The 20,053-nt window shown below is 39.0% G+C and overlaps 1 protein-coding gene across 4 annotated transcripts in view; it reads right to left on the minus strand.

The window, feature by feature from the left end:
• Window positions 1-750: 750 nt before the first annotated feature.
• Window positions 751-20,053, minus strand: part of LOC126195817 (hyccin) — a 182,590-nt gene continuing 163,287 nt past the window's right edge. For all 4 annotated transcript variants that reach the window (XM_049934461.1, XM_049934467.1, XM_049934477.1 and 1 more), the window contains one exon: window positions 751-2,812. The gene's annotated coding sequence lies outside the window, so the exon portion shown is untranslated. The remainder of the gene's footprint in view (window positions 2,813-20,053) is intronic.

Genomic DNA, 20,053 nt, shown 5'->3' on the forward strand with positions numbered 1-20,053 from the left:
GAGAGAGGTGGGAAGGGGAGAGAGGGTGGGAAGGGGAGAGAGGGTGGGAAGGGGAGAGAGAGGGGGAAGGGGGGAGAGAGGGGGGAAGGGGGGAGAGAGGGGGAGGGGGGAGAGAGGGGGGAAGGGGGGAGAGAGGGGGAAGGGGGGAGAGAGGGGGGAAGGGGAGAGGGGGAAGGGGGCAGAGAGGGGGAAGGGGGCAGAGAGGGGGAAGGGGGAGAGGGGGAAGGGGGGAGAGAGGGGGAGAGAGGGGGAAGGGGGGAGAGAGGGGGAAGGGGGGAGAGGGGGGGAGGGAGGAGAGAGGGGGAAGGGGGAGAGGGGGTAGGGAGGGAGAGGGTGAGGGAGGGAGAGGGTGAGGGAGGGAGGGAGAGGGTGAGGGAGGGAGGCAGAGAGGGGGGAGGGCGGCAGAGAGGGGGGAGGGAGAGAGGGGGAGAGGGAGGGAGGGGGAGAGGGAGGGAGGGGGAGAGGGAGGGAGGGGGAGAGGGAGGGAGGGGGAGAGGGAGGGAGGGGGAGAGGGAGGGAGGGGGAGAGGGAGGGAGGGGGAGAGGGATTGAGGGAGAAGGGGGGAGGGAGGGAGGGAGAAGGGGAGAGGGAGGGAGGGAGGGAGAAGGGGAGAGGGAGGGAGGGAGAAGGGGAGAGGGAGGGAGGGAGAAGGGGAGAGGGAGAGGGGGAGAGCGAGGGGGGTAGATTTGAGAGGGAGGGGAGGAGGAGAGCGCTAGAGACAGAGACAGAGAGAGAGATAATCAATCCAAATGGGAAAAAAATCTATATATTTATATGCCATAGACCCTTTATACATCAATTTCCAAACAGTAAGCTGAATATCTATATCATCCTTAACAACACAAAACATTGCCAGATATATTAACAACATTGCACATGTAACTGCACATTTGTAAGATACATTGGGCCTGGCCTAATTACAATTGCAACCGTAACAGTTAGATAAACATCAGGTACGAAGTGTTTAGAAGGCAAAAGGTAAATCGTTGACTAGTCTAACAGGAATATCAATGTAACACTTTCAGCAATTCAATGCTCTAATGCCACTCATGTTCTCAAAACACTACATTATGAACTCCAAAATATTCTGATCAGATTTATTCTATAAATTTAAATGATGAAAACAGCAAAACAAGTCCACTTTTCAAAACTGGTATAAATGCCTCTTTATGCACCATTACTGAAATGTATGTCAAAACATACATGAAATATAATTAAATCCTTCCTTGTGCAAAAATGATCTAATCTGGTAGTAAAAACATATTTTGCAAGTGTGTGGAAAGAATTAGATAACAGTAGCTTTATGATAAATAACAACTTGTAAACTATGCTCACAGATATTGAAAATAATTCATGAGGGTTATTTGAAAATGCTGTCCTAGTTAGTTTCGCATAAAAAAACTGATGTTTCTGTGTTGTTAATTTTAACAGCAATATCCTAAAATGAGTTTTCCTGAAGCAGTAATATTACTAAATATTACTTACCTTATATTTTATGAACATTTAGTATGTTGGCATTGTTCCTCTACATTACAATATAAACGGAAACAAGAAAACAATCAGCACAATGTTCAAACAATTGTAGATTAAGTCATTAAAATAAATACACACTTTCATTGAGAAAAATATGGTTCACCTATACACCCTACACTAGTATAATGTACTTCTAAAATCACAATAAACACCACCATGAAATTGTTTCAATTGTCAATATCTTTGGAAATACTTGAACATATATGTTTAAGAGCCATCAGTCCCTTCAAATTATTGTCTCTCTAATGCCACAGATGTTGTCAAAATATATTGCAGCTCTTTTCTACATGGTTAAATACCTAAAGTCCATGGAAACAAGGAAAATATAGAAGATTTGTAGTACAATATAAATTACAATGTAGAGCTTAACACTTGTTTGATTCATATCCAACAATCTGAGTATTTAAAAATGCCATAAAAAAGAGTACATATCAACAATTTTATCTGTCTTTGAAGTACTTAGTTTTAGTGTTATTCCAGAATAATTATATACATGTAATACAATGGTGTTCCAGTAACAAGCTACTGGAAAACTTATGTACTAAAATATTCTGCTACTATATTCCACAATGTACATTAATATCAGCTTTCACCCATCATGGATAATATTTAGACTACTGAAATTAGAACCCACTACAGAAAAGGCTAAATTAAGATATTCTGAGATGACCACATTTGAGCATATCAGATAACTCATGGCTTGGAACGAGACACTTCTATATAGGAGGAAATATGAATTTTCATCAACCTCTGCATTATTGACTGATTCCAAAATTTCAAACGGTAAATGTAAAAATGCATAGTAACAGCAGATAGCAACTAATTAATTAATACACAATGATTCATGTAAGTCAATTAAATCTCTGAAATCCTTTCAGGACTAAATGATACTTCATCTTTTCTTTTACTATTTGCAGTTACGAAAATTCTGATATTTATGTTCTATCTCTAAAACAAATATGTATACAACGAAGCTACAGACAGTGACACTCTTCAATGCTGCAGTTCACTACACACAAAAAGCATCCTGTACCTATATTTCTGCTACACCTCTCACTTTTTGTATGATCCTTATTCTACATACATTGTTTTTCCTTATCAAAAAATGTAATAACAGAATTAATAAAACAGAGACTATACATAACAGTCACAGCCAAATAAGTAATCTGAAAATCTTCAAAAAAAGTGCCAATGAAATCACCAACAGGTCCTAGTGACTGTAGGAAAAGTGAGAGGAGTAGTGTGCTTGCATCCTCTGTACGGGCAGTATGTTTGTTCCCTGAAACAATGGTACAATTAATTAATGACAGAAATCAAGCTATCAACAAAAAGAGCAAGTAGCTGAACAAATACAATCTTCTGCTGTAAACAGAGCCCTCCATAGTGTAACTACTACATTTGCTACAGTTTCCTTTTGTCAAAAATTTCAAACATATATCTGTTCAACCATCAACATGTCATACCTGTTGTTCACAGCTGTATCTTGAACGACTGAGAGGTCTTCCTCAACGTCTTCTTGGGTCATTGGTACCTTAATTAACTGACTCAACATGAAATGGAAGAAGACCTTTTTATGTGATTACTGATGGTACAAAGTTCTGTGGATGATTGTATCTGTTGGCTGGTTGAACAGACTGTATCTGTTGTTGTTAGCTTTTGGTATATGTTAAACTGGTATCTATGATCTCTCTCCTCCGTTATTAAGTCTTAAAAACTGATACTCTTGCTTTTTTAGCTCCACTGGAAACTTATATTGGGGGGTGCATAATACCGAGTTGTATCAAAATTGTATTCAACTCTTAAAGAGGTGAAAGACTGTATTCACATCTTAAAGAGGTGTTGATACAATCAATAATATGTACCCCAGCATGAAGTTTCATATGTAAGTAGATAATAAAAAAACCTACCAGTTTTGTAATACTTAAGAATGGAGGATTGAGATCATAAGACAGTAGTTTTATATGTACCAAAAACCAATACAAAGGGAAAGTCTTCAAAGACATTTCATGGTATCCAGAAACTCATAAAATGGCCTTCTTTTATTCCATTTTGGATTGATTAATTAAGATGCAAATTCGCCAGAAATTGACAGAAAGCTCTCAATTGTTCAAAATATAGCTCAGAACACTGGGTATGAGATGGCAACTGTGAAAGTCCCATTATATAGGGGAGCAGCAGGAGTGTAATGATTTATTAAGAAACGACTATTAGGCAGAACCTGTGGCGTAGGTCCTACCATGGGAAATTTTACTGTAAGTAACTTGTAAAAATAAAATTTTAGAATAATTTTAATTAGCTATCTGCAACCAGCATTTAATAGTTTGTTATTTAATTGTATAAAAATTTACAACACAATTTGTGATGCAATGACTTGGTGAGATTTTAAAAAATTAGAGGAATTGCAATTATTAAGATATTCAGCTTCATTTATTAAAATTGCTACAAACAGGTATACTTAAAAACCCAACAAAAATTTAGATTCATGTCCACAGAACAGTCAGTCTTTCAATTTTAAAAATAACATAGTGCAACTGAAGTCAAACATGTCTGTTAACAAATGAAAGAATGAAAGGTAAAAAGAAAAGACTAACACCCATCAAATTCTGAAATTTTGTTTGCATTTAATTCAAATGTAAAATTCTCCAAATAATCAACTTTTTAAATGTATGCTTAAGGTAGTCTTATCGGCTACTCTTTTGCAGTTTAGATTACATTGGAGCTACTTACAGCAACTTATATCATCATCTACTCTCTCTCTCTCTCTCTCTCTCTCTCTCTCTCTCTTTCTCTCTCTCTGTCTCTGTCTATAGCTCTCCCCCCCCCCTCCCTCTCAATATCTCCCCCCTTTCTCCCCCCTCTCTCTCCCCCTCTCTCAATATCTCCCCCCTCTCTCTCCCTCCCTCTCCCCTTCTCCCTCCCTCTCCCTCTCTCCCTCCTTGCAACAGACTTTGTCGATTGTGCTTTCGTCATACTTTTCTCTCACCAAATTAACAGTATTTTTATACAATGGTGACAGCTCCTTGTAGGGTAGCATAGACAGAAACGATCAGGTTATTGTTTAAACGTTATGTAACAGTATTTTTGTAATCTTTCATTACATCAATTGTCATTTCTTTTTTTCGTTTCATGGTTGGAATACTGTTGCCATCATAACGGAGGAGAGGCAGACACATGGTATGCACAAACCAGAGAGGATTAACTGGAGAATTAATATCGAGAAGACTGCAAAGAGTAAACTGAAGGTACGAAAATTTAAGAATACTGCTTGCATGACTGCGCTTATTGCCCTCTTCCAAGAGTAGCCATTGCACTTTTCCAACTTATATCCTTATTTGAACCATTCTTTTCAAAAAGTAGATACTTATGTTAAGAAATTATTTTGATTTTGAGAATTGTGTGTTTCCAGTTAGATTATGCTACCAAGGAGAGGACGCTTACTTGTTATCGCCAAATTCGTCCAAATTTATGGTAGATGTAGGGCGCGGTGAGACAACAAACTGCCCCAAATGTTAACTCCAGATGGCCAAGCATTTACGAAATAAAAGAAATTTTGATACGGATCTATTACCATGTGCACCTTATCAATTGTCCCTGTGACAGTGTGTTTAGGAAGTGGTGTTTGACTCAGAGGTAACAGATCAGATTCGCACTGCAATGGAATGTAGTTACATGCAAGCTTCTCAGGAAGTGATTTCTTCTTCTTTGTCGATGAAGTACGTGCATTTTTAACATTTTTTTATTAAACATTTTTACCCAACGATAAAAATATACATCACAGGGTAGCACTAGTGGTGTATATTGGGGGGGGGATCACTTTGATACTGTACGTTGGCAATCTGTCATCATCTTGGAACAGTTCTTCGTATGTTTATGGACATCTTTTTCCTCCCCACAAGTCACTCAACAGAACACATTTATTCTCTTTCATGTAGAGCTTCATCAGATCGGTTACATATTTTTTGTACAAGTCTGTCATCAGTTTACCAGATTTTGAAGAAATGATGATAACATTTGTATATTTTGCTGCGTAGGCATCTAACGATTTTTTATCCCTTGATCCAAAAGAGCCAGTACTCTCCTGTAGGCATATGTAAACATGTGGAAATACTTTTCCTGAAAGGCTCATAGCATATTGTGCTGTATAGGAGTGTGTTACTTCGTTCATATCCTTTCGTTTCATGCACACCACTTTCAACACTTGGTGTTTTAGGGTTCAGTCATACATCAACTGATACTGGCAGCCTGGAAGGAGAAGATAGAAATATAAATGCATTATATGTGACAGTGCAAAGAGTATGTCGATTGATGTAGGCAAATAAAATGTCTGGCTTAACTGTCTGATCGGTGTTGATACAGCCCTTGTTGTACTTGGGGTAAGAGCTCGAGTGTGGCGAGGAAAATTCTCTGCCACAGCAAGGGTTTCCTCAATAGTAGCAGTCTCTCTTTCCGATACAAATTTTGTAACCTTTCTCTGTCTGATTTATGACTTTGTCTAAACTCCTTGATCCATGTTGCCGAAGCTTTGAATTCCAAACCTGGAAACTGTCTCGCAGCAGCAGCACGTGCCCATTGTTGCAAGTTTCTAGTAGCGACTTGCTGGTTACAGCCCCATACTTCTACGAAGTAATAATACATCCAGGAATCAATTGTGTGATATTTGTAATTCCAAGTTCCACCCTGTTTAATATGTTCTTCCAAAATTTTCAAATCCCGCTTATGTTTCAAGTGAGATGAACCTTTTCTTTGCAGATTCTTCAACTTCCACTTTGGATGTGTTTTTGCAAGATTAACCGCTGTTATTTTGTATCCCATGGAACAGATTCTGAATCTTCTTTCATGTTTTTCACATCAGATTCATAGTCAACACCTGACAAAATGTTACCCTTCACACCTGCATATTCACATTCTTTGACAACGTCATCAAACCGAATAAACTCCTTGTCGCACACAAACACATATTCAGATAGAATGTTTAGTATTTTCTGGTGTACTTTATTTGCCATTTGAATGTGTTCTTCGGTTATTACCATGGAACTTTCTGATGTGATCAGATCCTCTTCAGGCAAATGCCGTAAACATAAATCCAGTGCTGTCTCCAATCGTCGTTTCGACACATCACTGTGGCGGCTATTATCTTCTGGCGCCTGTTCTTTATCTGCTGACATTACAGGCATGTTACGATTTTCACTTTTGTATGACATTTTTTATCTTTCCACAATATTTTCCTCCAGTGTCCTCATGGTACAGTTGTTTTGTCTGCAATGACTGCAATATTTCCCAGAATATTCACACACAAATCTTGCAATATTTGTATTACCTGGTCACGAGCAAGCTGGTGAATGAGCTACCCAGCTAGCGTTGTCCCTAAACTATTGTAAATCAATACAAGATGTTGTCTGATGATTAAGGCACATGTCAATGGCAAAGTTCACAACACGAACAGCAATACCAGTTCAAAGCATGGTCATAATAAGGGTGAAAATAACCATGTCTAGAGCAAGTATCCACGAGAGAGAATCCAGTACTCATAGCCCAGTATACCATCAGCAGCATAGTACGTACTCGGAACCTGAATGTATGATGATGGATGATCTGTTGTCTCGTAGCAGCATTTATATAGCTGTCCACTGATCAGGCCGGTATCGTTGGGGCTGGTGCTGTTTGTGCCGACAGCACCACCACGGTCAAATTAAACTCACTGTATATGATTATTTGTGTTTTCACCTTATGGACCATTCACAACCCAAAGTCTGCAAGATAATGCGCTTGTTTTAAAGACCGATGTCCCATGCTGATGTTGTGCACATAGAAATACAAAATAACCTGTATGATGATGCGGTTGTGACGTCACTAGGGTACGCATTGCAAAGGAGCACAAAAAAATATGCCGCTGGGTGGAGTCAAGCCTGCGGCCCTTTTAATACGAATAAGTTCTCTTACTGCTGAGCCAAACACTGCTTCCTAAACAAACTGTCACAGGGACAAATTCCTTTTATTTCCTGAACACTTAGCCATCTGAAGTTCCCACTTGGGGCACTTTCGTGTCTCACCACACCCTACATGTACCATGAATTTGGACAAATTCGGCGATGACAAGTAGGCGTGCTCTCCTTGTAAGAAGGAGATGTAATTCATGTCAGTGTTGCATTAAAGATTAGGTTGTGATGTGGGATCATCACAATTTTGAAAAGAGCATTTTATTCCACCACTTTTAGTTATTTGTTTGACTGAAAGTAGCGAAACTGAGTACATTAGATGGATCCATTGTTGGTAGTCCATTAGCGAATATGCAGACACACGATATCACCGACGTGGACATAACCCAAATGAAAGTGAAGTTGAAAATGTCAGTCGCCATGACGGCCAGCTGCATCCTCTAAATCAGTGGTACCCTACCTTCCTTAGACTATACAAGTTTGAGAAGACATTTTCTTGAGATATTTTCCATTTGTTACGTATACGTCTCACTTTTATCATCAACGAAGTGTGTGTAGTGGGTGGATTATGTGAGAAACCTGTAACCTCCATCGTGTTAATGCTACTAACTGTGAAAAAGTAATTATTGATAACTTATATAATCAATATTAGAGTCTTACAAAACTGTGATAGTAGTGAGGATCTTCTCGATATAATTTAGTTTCCTGACTGAAACAGAATCGTATCGTTTAGTTTTCACCCCTCAGAAAATTTCATTTTACCCATCATGGGATACAGACGACAGCACTTTTGTAATCTATGATGTTACTATGATTAAGGGAAGGCAAAACGGCTTCTCGATTTTCACACGGAAGCATTCTTTCCTGTGACGAGAGCGAAAGGCACATATTCTTAAATTATACTTTGCCTGTCACACACACCCCTAATCGGAATATAAATGAACAAAACATGGTGGGCACATCCGGTATCCTGAACATGACGCAATTAATGCAAGAGATAATGAGATACTTTGAAAGAGATAATGAGATACTTTGATGCAAAATTCAATATACAAGCACAATAAACAAATGTTTGAAAATGATTTTACACAGGAATAAAAGCAAATGTTTGACAAATTTGCCGAAGAACATGCACAAAATTTTAACGTGCTTAAAAACAAACAAAAGCAAACGTTTGATGGTCTTAAATTTTATTTAACACAGCAGTTCAATAACCATAGTCAGAATTATGCACTGATCTGTCCAATATATTAATGTGTAAAATCGTAAACATAGGGAAAGTGATAAAAGCAGAGTTGCTCACTGACCTATCTCAGGATATAAATAATTTGAATGAAAGTGGTCACCGGTAGACAAGGAACAAGAACAGCTGGCAGGTAAGTTAAAAGGTATGAGTGATGTACAAACTAAAATGCAACAGACACAATCGCAAATAGGGAAGAATTTGATCACTCTGACAGGTGCTGTAAACGAGTTGCAGTCAATACGTAAAGGGTTACCAGAAGAGGTACATGGATTGTCATTGCAACTAAATACAAGGGTTGAATGAAAAGTAATGCCTCCACTTTCATTAAACGGGTTTGGATGGGAATATTTTAATAAATCAAACACAGAAGTAATCCTTACAATGTGCTCTTTACCATATTTAATCGAATCTAAGCTGCACCTGAAAAATGAGACTCGAAATCAAGGAAAAAAAATTTTCCCGAATCTAAGCCGCACCTGAAATTTGAGACTCTAAATTCAAGGGGAGAGAAAAGTTTTAGGCCGCACCTCCAAATCGAAACAAAATTGGTCCATTATAATATTCGACACAATTTATATCGAATGAATGACTATACAGCTACAGTAGTTTGGTTTGAATCGTAAGCTTAGCAGTTAAGCTTTACCAGGTAGCCATTGCTAAGCGTCAGGCGCTCCGTCCGTTTATACACAGGTACCCTTCCTTTTTCACGTGCTTTGTCTGGTTTGAATTGATTGCTTATTTTTCTTTGATCTGATAAGTGCCGTTCTCTTTGTTATAGGTGTTTACGTCACTCTAAGCTGAAAATGCATTACTGTACTGTGTCATGCATTATTTGTCATATTCAGAACCAAATAATAGACTGCGTATGATAGATGATGTTCTGAACGAGAGTTTAGCAAAAATTTTTCTCCATTTGAAAATCTTTGCAACGCCTCTTTAGTACACTACATTCTGCATAGAAATAAGAGTCATCTTAGATTTAAAAATCTAGTCAATTGTCGTGCTTCATTTATGACTATATCACTATTAGACATAAGAATAATACGAATATAAACATGACATGTTATGTATATTCTTCCGCGTTTGCTGTTGTCTCATTCTAGTTTCGTACTTTATTAGGCAGACAGGATTTAAATGAGATAGCAGCAAACACGAAAGAATACGTGGCAAAATGTTTATATTCGTATTATACTTATAGTGAAGACTGCATGTGATTCACATTTCATCAGGTTCCTACTAGCAATCATCTCTTCTCATGGTAGGAAAAATTTCAGAACGTGGAGTTGGCCATGTTGACAAACATCCCAAACAGTCTCGCCAGTCGGATTTTTGTAGTACATTGAAATGCTGCTACATTCGTAGATTAACAATACGTAATTTGTATTTACTTCGTTGGATAATGTATGAAAATGCAGTGGTCGAAAATTGAGGCAGAGAAAAAAGTTCATCTTCCACCTTTTTTTAAATTTATTTACTGACACAGAGGTTTTGGCGCCAGTATTTATCTTTGTGCCTGCAAAGCATGCCTGTGTAGCGCTACATATATTCGACGGCAGAAGTTAGTTGTGGCGGCACCTACCAGCATTTTTCAGAACTTCCGCTTACTTTGCACTCGATTCTAAGCCGCAGGCGGTTTTTTGGATTACATAAACCGGAAAAAAAGTGCGGCTTAGATTCGAGTAAACACGGATTACCAATATACACTTTTCCACATAATTACCAGCCAATGGGATACATTTCTGCCAACGATGAACAAGTTTTCTGAAGCCATCACGGAAGAAGTCAACACACTGTTTCTGCAACCACAGTCACACACTTCTCTGAATGTCTTCATCAGATGCATAATGATGTCTCACTAGAACGTCTTTCACTATCGCAAACAGATGGAAGTCAGATGGTGCTAAATCTGGACTGTATGGAGCAGGCTGTACGGTGGTGAGATTCAGTCTCTGAAGTTCTGCTGTGGTGGCACGTGAAATGTGTGGCTTGGCATTATCATGCTGCAGGAAAACATTTCCCTATTCCTTTCGGACCCTTGTTAGCTGTTGTTTCAGTTTGCAGCATTGTGATGTAATTTCTGAATTTATTGTTGTTCCACGATCAATGAATTCAACATGGATAACACCATCTGCATCCCAGAACAATGTGGCCATGATTTTTCCAGTTGAGGGATGTGTCTTGAATTTCTTTTTCTGGGGTGAGTCTTTGTGTCGATATTCCATAGACACGTTTTGTCTTCGGGCCTTAATGGTGTACCCACGTTTCACCTCCTGTCACAATTGAATGGAGAAAGACATCACCACTGTTCTCATAACGCGAGGAGTTACTGGCAAATTTCAAGTCTGTGCACTTTCATTGCAGGAGTCAGCATCCGAGGTACCCATCGTGCACAGATCTTCCGACAGCCAAGCACAGCAATAATGTGACCCACATATTCTTGTGAAATGCCGATTGTGGTTGCAATTTCTCTGAGTGATACGACAATCGTCCTGAATCAATCTGTCAACATTGTACTTGTGAAACCCGGTGGTTGCTGTCACAGGATGTCCAACTCTTTGTTTGTCATACAGGTCACATGTTCCTGCCCGATGACGCACAGTACTCACATCAACACAATCACCATAAACTGCTTTCATTCCCTGATGAATCTCCTTTGGGGTGACACCTTCTGCTGTCAAGAATTTGATGACTGCACGTTGCTTAAATTGCACTGACCGACTATCTGCGCAGGGTTCCATACTTTACACTGGAACAACACAACTGTTCAATGCTAAGGCTTCCTGCCAATTGGAGCTGTAGAGAAGAGGTTACGGAAAAAGCCATTACCTGCCGCATACCAATGATGCCAACTGTTGAAGAGTTACAAAGGTGGAGGCATTACTTTTCCGTCAACCCTCATAATTTAAATTTAAACAGTTTGAGCAAAAAAAGCAGGAAAGAACAGAGAGATGTAAAAGAATTAAATGATGGGGCTGAAGCAGGTATGCTAGACCCTGGCGCAAAAGGTATTTCAGGAACATGGAACTTACGTGGAAGCAGCAGAGATGGTGATCAAGGAAAAAGAGAGTGAACTATTGGTTAGGATAAATTCAGGCATTACAGCAGTGGAGGAAAAGTTGCAGAGTAGCCAAACCAATAAAAGAAAATCCGACGCCAAGCAGTCAAGTGCCATTACACCAGATAGCTAATCCTAGTACCAACTCTGTAGTTTGTTAAAGACCGTCAGACGTGCAGCAGGCACTGAGTACTATTTACTTGTCACGTATCCTTATTCAGAATACAATCCCACGTACCAAAACAATGTCACACTGCATGTCTTTCCACCTTATTAGCTGACAAAGGTTTATTACAGCATATACAGTCCCCTATATTTTTTGGGAAGGCAAAGGAATGAAGAGTCTTTCTTAACGTATTGCCTAGAAATTGGAATGAGACACAAAAGATCTATTCTGTTGTAGGACACAGGCAAGGCAATGCTTTGCTGTGGGTCAAGGATATGACAGGAAAATGCCACACTTATGAGCAATTCAAGAGAGCATTTTTGGATAAATTTTGGTCTCCCGCCGTACAGGAGAGGTTGCAGTGTAAATTTTTTAATCTGTCATCATTCAACAGCAAACATGAGGGGGGCTAAGAAGTATTCAAATAAAACTCGATACTAGATGAACCCGATCTCCCATGTGGAAGGGTTAAAGACTTTGAGCAGCTGTCTGCTTGCCCACATCTGTGAAAAATTAATTACCATTTCAGAACATTACAGTTTTTTTAATAAGTACTTGATTCCAACAGCCTTATGTATGAGAAAAGGCCAGTGCAAACATAAAATGTCAATGCACAGGTTGAGCCCCAAGATTTAGCAAACAGCAAGGTGGGAATGGTACAATAAACAACATGGTTGGCAAACATATCCACCTCATAACAATGGTAATAGGAATCACTTTGCGAATGGGATAGGCCAAAAATATAAAAGAGGTTACAAGAGCAATGAAGCACAAAATTTTGACTGATCAAGCTATCCTGATCAGAGACCATACAGCCAGCAGGTGCACAGTGCACTGCTGAATGGTGGAAATAACCAGTACGGCAGTTGGCAAGGACGAAACGCAATCAGGCAATCAAACAATCCCGCAGCAACAGCCAATTATAGTCAACATAACCACAAATATGTTTCAAATAGTAGACAAGGCCACCAAAATTTGGAATAATGAGTTGCACAAGACACCAACTGGAGGAACCAAACCTACAATGTACACTTAAATGATATCACCTCAAATGAGGTCAATACCCCACTCAGCCAGGAAAACTTAAGTACATCTTGAGACGCCCCTGATCGACGACCAAAAAGGGGGGTGGGGGCATAAAGCTAGATGTGATCAGGGCAGAGATAAAGATGAATTGTGCCAGGAAGATACAAATAACCATGAAAGGGAAGATGAGGAAACAGTCCAAGCAACTGTTAACACCCAAATATATGACTTAAATTTACCTATGGTGCTAGATACTGGTGCCACGATTAACATGCTATTCCAGGGGCTATTTGATGAATTGTGAAAGTGAGGCTGCATACCAACACTTCTAGCTCAGAGCTGCAAAATAGACAGCGGTAGAAAGCAAGTCTATGGGAGTCAAACTGCAAGCATCAATCCCTGTTAAAACTGATAATTCTTCTTTACATTGTATTTTCCTTGTGGCTGAAAAACTGATAGAAAACTACCTTATTGGTATGGACAGTTTTATAAAATATCGGGCACAAACTGATATACAAAGAGGAAGTGCCATTTTACAATAAACAACTAACAATTCTCAGTAAATTTGGTTAAACAAGAGGACACCTGAAATATTCACATACAATTATTTTATCCTGCTGTCACATTTCTGAATATACAAGAGATTGAATGGCTACCAGAAGAGGACACAGATCCAAACACTGTAGACAAAGGTAAGTGAATCTGCATGTTTGGTGGGACACCAAAAAGGGGAGTTTCAGGAACTGATAGATATGCACAAATTTTTGAAGACGCCCTGGCATAATACAAGGATTGTTGTTTTGGTCTTCAGTCCTGAGACTGGTTTGATGCAGCTCTCCATGCTACTCTATCCTGTACAAACTACTTCATCTCCCAGTACCTACTACAACCTACATCCTTCTGAATCTGCTTAGTGTATTCATCTCTTGGTCTCCCTCTATGATATTTACCCTCCATGCTGCCCTCCAATACTAAATTGGTGATCCCTTGATGCCTCAGAACATGTTCTACCAACCAATCCCTTCTTCTAGTCAAGTTGTGCCACAAACTTCTCTTCTCCCCAATTCTATTCATTACCTCCTCATTAGTTATGTGATCTACCCATCTAATCTTCAGCATTCTTCTGTAGCACCACATTTCGAAAGCTTCTATTCTATTCTCTTCTTGTCCAAACTATTTATCATCCATGTTTCACTTCCATACATAGCTACACTCCATACAAATACTTTCAGAAATTACTTCCTGACACTTAAATCTATATTCGATGTTAAATTACTCTTCTTCAGAAACGGTCTCCTTGCCATTGCCAGTCTACATTTTATATCCTCTCTACTTCGACCAACATCAGTTATTTTGCTCCCCAAATATCAAAACTCATTAAGTGTCTCATTTCCTAATCTAATTCCCTCAGCATCACCAGACTTAATTCGACTACATTCCATTATCCTCGCTTTGCTTTTGTTGATGTTCATCTTATACCCTCCTTCAAGACACCGTCCATTCCGTTCAACTGCTCTTCCAAGTCCTTTGCTGTCTCTGACAGAATTACAATGTCATCAGCAAACCTCAAAGTGTTTATTACTTCTCCATGGATTTTAATACCTACTCCGAATTTTTCTTTTGTTTCCTTTACTGCTTGCTCAATATAAAGATTGAATAACATCGGGGAAAGGCTACAACCCTGTCTCACTCCCTTCCCAACCACTGTTTCCCTTTCATGCCCCTCGACTCTTATAACTGCCATCTGGTTTCTGTATAAATTGTAAATAGCTTTTTGCTCCCTGTATTTTACCCCTGCCACCTTCAGAATTTGAAAGAGAGTATTCCAGTCAACATTGTCAAAAGCTTTCTCTAAGTCTACAAATGCTAGAAATGTAGGTTTGCCTTTCCTTAATCTAGCTTCTAAGATAAGTCGTAGGGTCAGTATTGCCTCACGTGTTCCAGTATTTCTACGGAATCCAAACTGATCTTCCCCAAGGTCGGCTTCTACTAGTTTTTCCATTCGTCTGTAAAGGATTCGCGTTAGTATTTTGCAGCTGTGGCTTATTAAACTGATACAAGGATATAAATATATAATGCAGATATAAGCCCACGAAACTTCCTGTTTCTCTTCATATCCCATCCCATGGGCAACAAAGGAGGCAGTGGGAAAAGAAATTATTAGAATGATAGATTGTGAAATTATATAGCCTTTTTTTCTCCTCATACTGTAGTCCTATCTTGGCTGTAAGCAAGCCAGATGGTAGTGTCCGCCTCATGCTTGACGCACGTGAGAAACAAAATATTGTACCGATCAGGATGCGTCATGACAACCTATAAGAACAATTATTAAAATTCCATAATGCCAATTGTCTGGCAATAAAAGATTTGGCAGCCTCTTACTGTTAGGTTGCATCATAATTTTGAGTCATCAGTCTTCTAGCTGGTTTTATGGGCATGCCAGGAATTCCTCTCCTGTGTTAACGTCTTCATCTCAGAGTAGCACTTGCAACCTACATCTTCAATTATTTGTGGATGAATTCCAATTTCTGTCTTCCTCTACAGTTTTTGCCCTCTACAACTCCCATGGAAGTCATTCCCTCTTGTCTTCACAGTGTTTTCCACATATTCCTTTCCTCTCCGATTTTGTGCAGAACCTCCTCATTTCTTACCATATCAGTCCACCTAATTTTCAGCATATGTCTGTAGCACCTTATACCAAATGTTTCAATTGTCTTCAGTTCCAGTTTTCCCACAGTCCACATTTCACTACCATACAATGCTCTGCTACAAACATACATTCTCAGAAATTTCTTCCTCAAACTAAGACCGGTGTTTGATACTAGTCGACTTCTTTGGCCAGGAACACCCTTTTTGCCATTGCTAGTCTGCATTGTCCTCCTTGCTCTGTCCATCATTGGTTATTTTGCTGCGTGAATAGTAGAATTCCTTAACTTCATCTATTTTGTGTCCATAAATTCTGATATTAAATTTCTCTTTTCTGGTACTTCTCATTACTTTCATCTTTCTTCAGTTTACTGTCAATCCATATTCTATACTTATTAGAGTGAGTGTTCCATTCAGCGGATCAAGTAATTCATAACTTTCACTCAAGATAGGCATGTCATCTGCGAATCTTATCATTGATATCCTTTCATCTTGAATTTTAATCTCACTCATGAACCTTTCTTTATTTCCATCATTGCTTGTTCGATGTTCAGATTGAACAGTAGGGGTGAAAAACTGCATCCCTGTCTTACACCCTTTTTAATCTGAGCACTTCGTTCTTGGTTGTCCACTCTTGGCTTTTGTACATATTGTATATTACCCATCCCTCCCTATAGCTTACTCCTATTTTTCTCAGAATCTCTAACATCTCGGACCATTTTACATTGTTGGGCACTTTTCCTGGGTCGACAAATCCTATGAATGTATACTGATTTTTCTTTAGTCTTGCTTCCATTATCAACTTTACTGTCAGAATTGCCTCTCAGGTGCCTCTACCTTTCCTAATGCCAAGCTGGTCGTCATCTAACACATCCTCACTTTCCTTTCCCATTCTTCTGTATACTATTCTTGTCAGCAACTTGGATGCACGAGCTGTTAAACTGACTGTGTGATAATTCTCACACTTGTCAGCTCTTTCAGTCTTCGTAATTGTGTGGACGATATTTTTCTGAAAGCTGGATGGTATGTTGCCAGACTCATACATTCTACACATAAACGTGAATAGTTGTTTTGTTGCCACTTCTCCCAATGATTTTAGAAATGCTGATGGAATGTTACCTATCCCTTCTGCCTTATTTCATCTTAAGTCTTCCAAAGCTCTTTTAAATTCTATTTCTAATACTGGATTCCCTATCTCTTCTAAAGTGACTCCTGTTTCTTCTTCTATCACAACAGAAGAATCTTCCCCCTCATGGAGGCCTTCAATGTACTCTTTTCACCTATCTGCTCTCTCCTCCTCTTAATAGTGGAATTCTCATTGTACTCTTAATGATACCACCCTAGCTTTTAATTTCACTGAAGGTGGTTTTGATTTTCCTGTATGCTGAGTCAGTCCTTCTGACAATCATTTCGTTTTTGATTTCTTCACATTTTTCATGCAGCCATATCGCCTTAGCTTCCCTGCACTTCCTATTTATTTCATTCCTCAGTGACTTGTAATCTAACCGAAATCTTCCTATCACCCAGCCTTTACCAAGTATACCACCCCTCTTATGATTCTTGAACAGAGTATTTGCTATTACTAGCTGAAATTTATTACAAAATTCAATTAGTCTTTCTTCTCTATCATTCCTTGTTCTGAGCCCATATTCTCCTGTACCTTTCCTGCTACTCCTTCCCCTACAACTGCATTCTAGTCTCCCCACGACTATTAGATTTTCACCTCCCTTTACGTACTGTATTACCCTTTCATTATCCTCATGTACTATCTCTTCATCTTCAGCTTGCGATGTTGGCATGTATACCTGAACTATCACTGTCGGTATTGGTTTACTGTCAATTCTGATACGAAACTGTTCATAGAAACACACTTTCTGCCCTACCTTCCTATCCATAACAAATCCTACTCTCATTATGCCATTTTCTGCTGCTGTTGATATTACCCTATACTCGTCTGACCAAAATTCCTTGTTTGTTTCCATTTCAGTTCACTGACCCTTCCTATATCTAGACTGAGCTTTTGCATTTCCCTTTTCAGTTTTTCTAGCTTCCCTACCATGTTCAAGCTTCTGACATTCCTTGCCCCGACTCACAGAAGGTTATACTTTTGTTGGTTATTCACTCTTTTCCTTATGGTCGTCTCCCTGTTGGTAGTCTCCTCCTGGAGATCTGAATGGGGGCTACTCCGGAATTTTTTGCCAATGGAGAGATGATGACATTTTTTCAGTTACAGGCCACATGCCCTGTGTTTAAAAATTGTGTGTCTTTAATGCAGTGGTTTTCATTGTGTTCTGCATACTCATGCCGTTGATCATTGCCGGTTCTTCCGCCTTTTAGGGCAGTTTCCCACACCACGGACAAGAGTGTGCCTGAATCTCTGTCCGTTCCTTAAGACAGTAAAATACAAAGAATTGTCACAGTTATTAATTTATGGCATTTCATTTGCACTCAGTCCATCGATGTATTACAAGTAATTACACTCTAGCCCCTAAACCTAGTTACAGAAATGTGAATAAGACTCATTCACATACAATGAGGATATTCTATCCCTTGACACCCACAACCTCGAGACAAAGCTATAGTCACTCGCAGAACACATCAACTGGTATCCTTCGTGGTAGTATAACTAAAACTTTGCCACAGCGCAGAATATGTTTGGCAACTCTGTAACCATAAGTTACTTCCTTGATGGCACAGAACTATCCCGCTAAATTCACTTGATATTATTTTGTCATTTCAATTGAATAATAAGAGTGATTCTCTTGAGATGTGATATAAGGATATCAGTTAATGCTTTTGAGTCCACTAAAGTCGTTCCACACAGGAAATACAACCACTCTCATCTCTTATGCTGTGATTTATCTGTCATAGCTGCTACTGGGCCATTAAGTAAGATACAACTACCACACCTTTTCGCTAGCTCTGAGGTAAAGTACTTGTCTACCAGATACATGCTTTTTCGTGCGAATTTTGAGACTCACTGAAAACCAGATTTTTAATTCTTTTGTAGCAGAGCTACAACCAGGCAGATAGAAATTCAATAAGAGAATCTTAAGACAACGCTCAAGCAAAATCCGTCTTGCTACTTTCAGTGCCCTTAGAGTCAGAGCGAAAACCTTATGGTACTGCAAAATTCATAATGCCACTTTTGTTTTCTGGCCATATATTTTTTGTTGTTGTGAATACACAATTTTATCTATGAACTGACACATTTTCAGAATACTTGAATATGATACAGGACATGAAGTAAATACAGACCTTTTTCAAGTCAAAAGTCAGTAATATCCTACTAATTCATGTTAAAATAGGCACAATCATCTTACAGACACTTAATGCTTTTTTAATATAGACTGCCATCATGATGTTTTATAGTAAGTAGAATTTAATTTGTATTAGTACAGTGAATATTTTAATTGTGTTTTCCATTAGTTTATTGAACACAACAGTAATCATCAAAGAGAAATTAATCAGCAACAGTATATTCTTTCACAATATCTAAAACAATCTGACAATGCTAAAGTAGCTTACAAATTCTACGCCTGTAGAAACCTACTGGTTCTAACAATGTCATTAAAGCAGCATAGTTCAAAGAGCATTTATGCCTAGAAATGAATTGCCTTGATGGTTAATTGATCAAGAGCGGGAAAGGTAAAATTTTACGAGTATACGATCAGAGGGACAAGTGCCTGAGAGATGACTTCCCTATCAATCTCCTGGATAGTTTTGTTTTTCAAATCAGCAGAGTGCATTATCATGCAGTATCACACGTGATGTAGTTTTGTCGGTTGATTTTCTTGTACTGTGACCGAAAGGTTCTCAATTGTTGACAAGAAATTCCAGCTGTGGTAGACACACCCTTGGGGCAGAATTCGTAGTGCAAAACACACTTTTGGAGCTATCAGATGGAAAATACTATGTTCACACTACTCTTTGCTCAAGTTTAAGTCTTTTGGTTGGGCTCAGCCTTTCGTTTCTTCTAAGGACGTTAAAGATAAGGACATCACAACTCGTCGCCAGTAACAGTATTGCATAGGAATGCTCAATGAGTGACGTGATGATCAAGCAAAACTGCAAAAATAGTTACTCCGTTGATCTTTGTTGTTTCGAATTAGAGCATGCACTACTCCTACACCAGACTACTGAACCTTGCCTGTTGAATACAAATGTCACATTAAGGTTAAATGGTAATCCATCACTTATATCAGTAGTCGAGGCTTCCATAATGTGGAAAATCATTCATGCCAGAACGATCTTGGTTGAAACAAAAATATCTTTCTCTGGCGTAGTTTTCACAAAAGCACTCGCTCCACACACAGTTCAAATCTTTCGGAGCTGCCTCTTCTGCATCACCCCTCTGTAATGCCAAAAGTAAATACTGTGTTGCAGACGTTACACCTTTTTCCACTTGCGACCCAATTTTACAATGCTTAATCTTAGTTCATGGT

The sequence above is a fragment of the Schistocerca nitens genome, chromosome 1 (genome assembly GCF_023898315.1).
Source record: "Schistocerca nitens isolate TAMUIC-IGC-003100 chromosome 1, iqSchNite1.1, whole genome shotgun sequence".
Lineage (NCBI taxonomy): Eukaryota > Metazoa > Arthropoda > Insecta > Orthoptera > Acrididae > Schistocerca > Schistocerca nitens.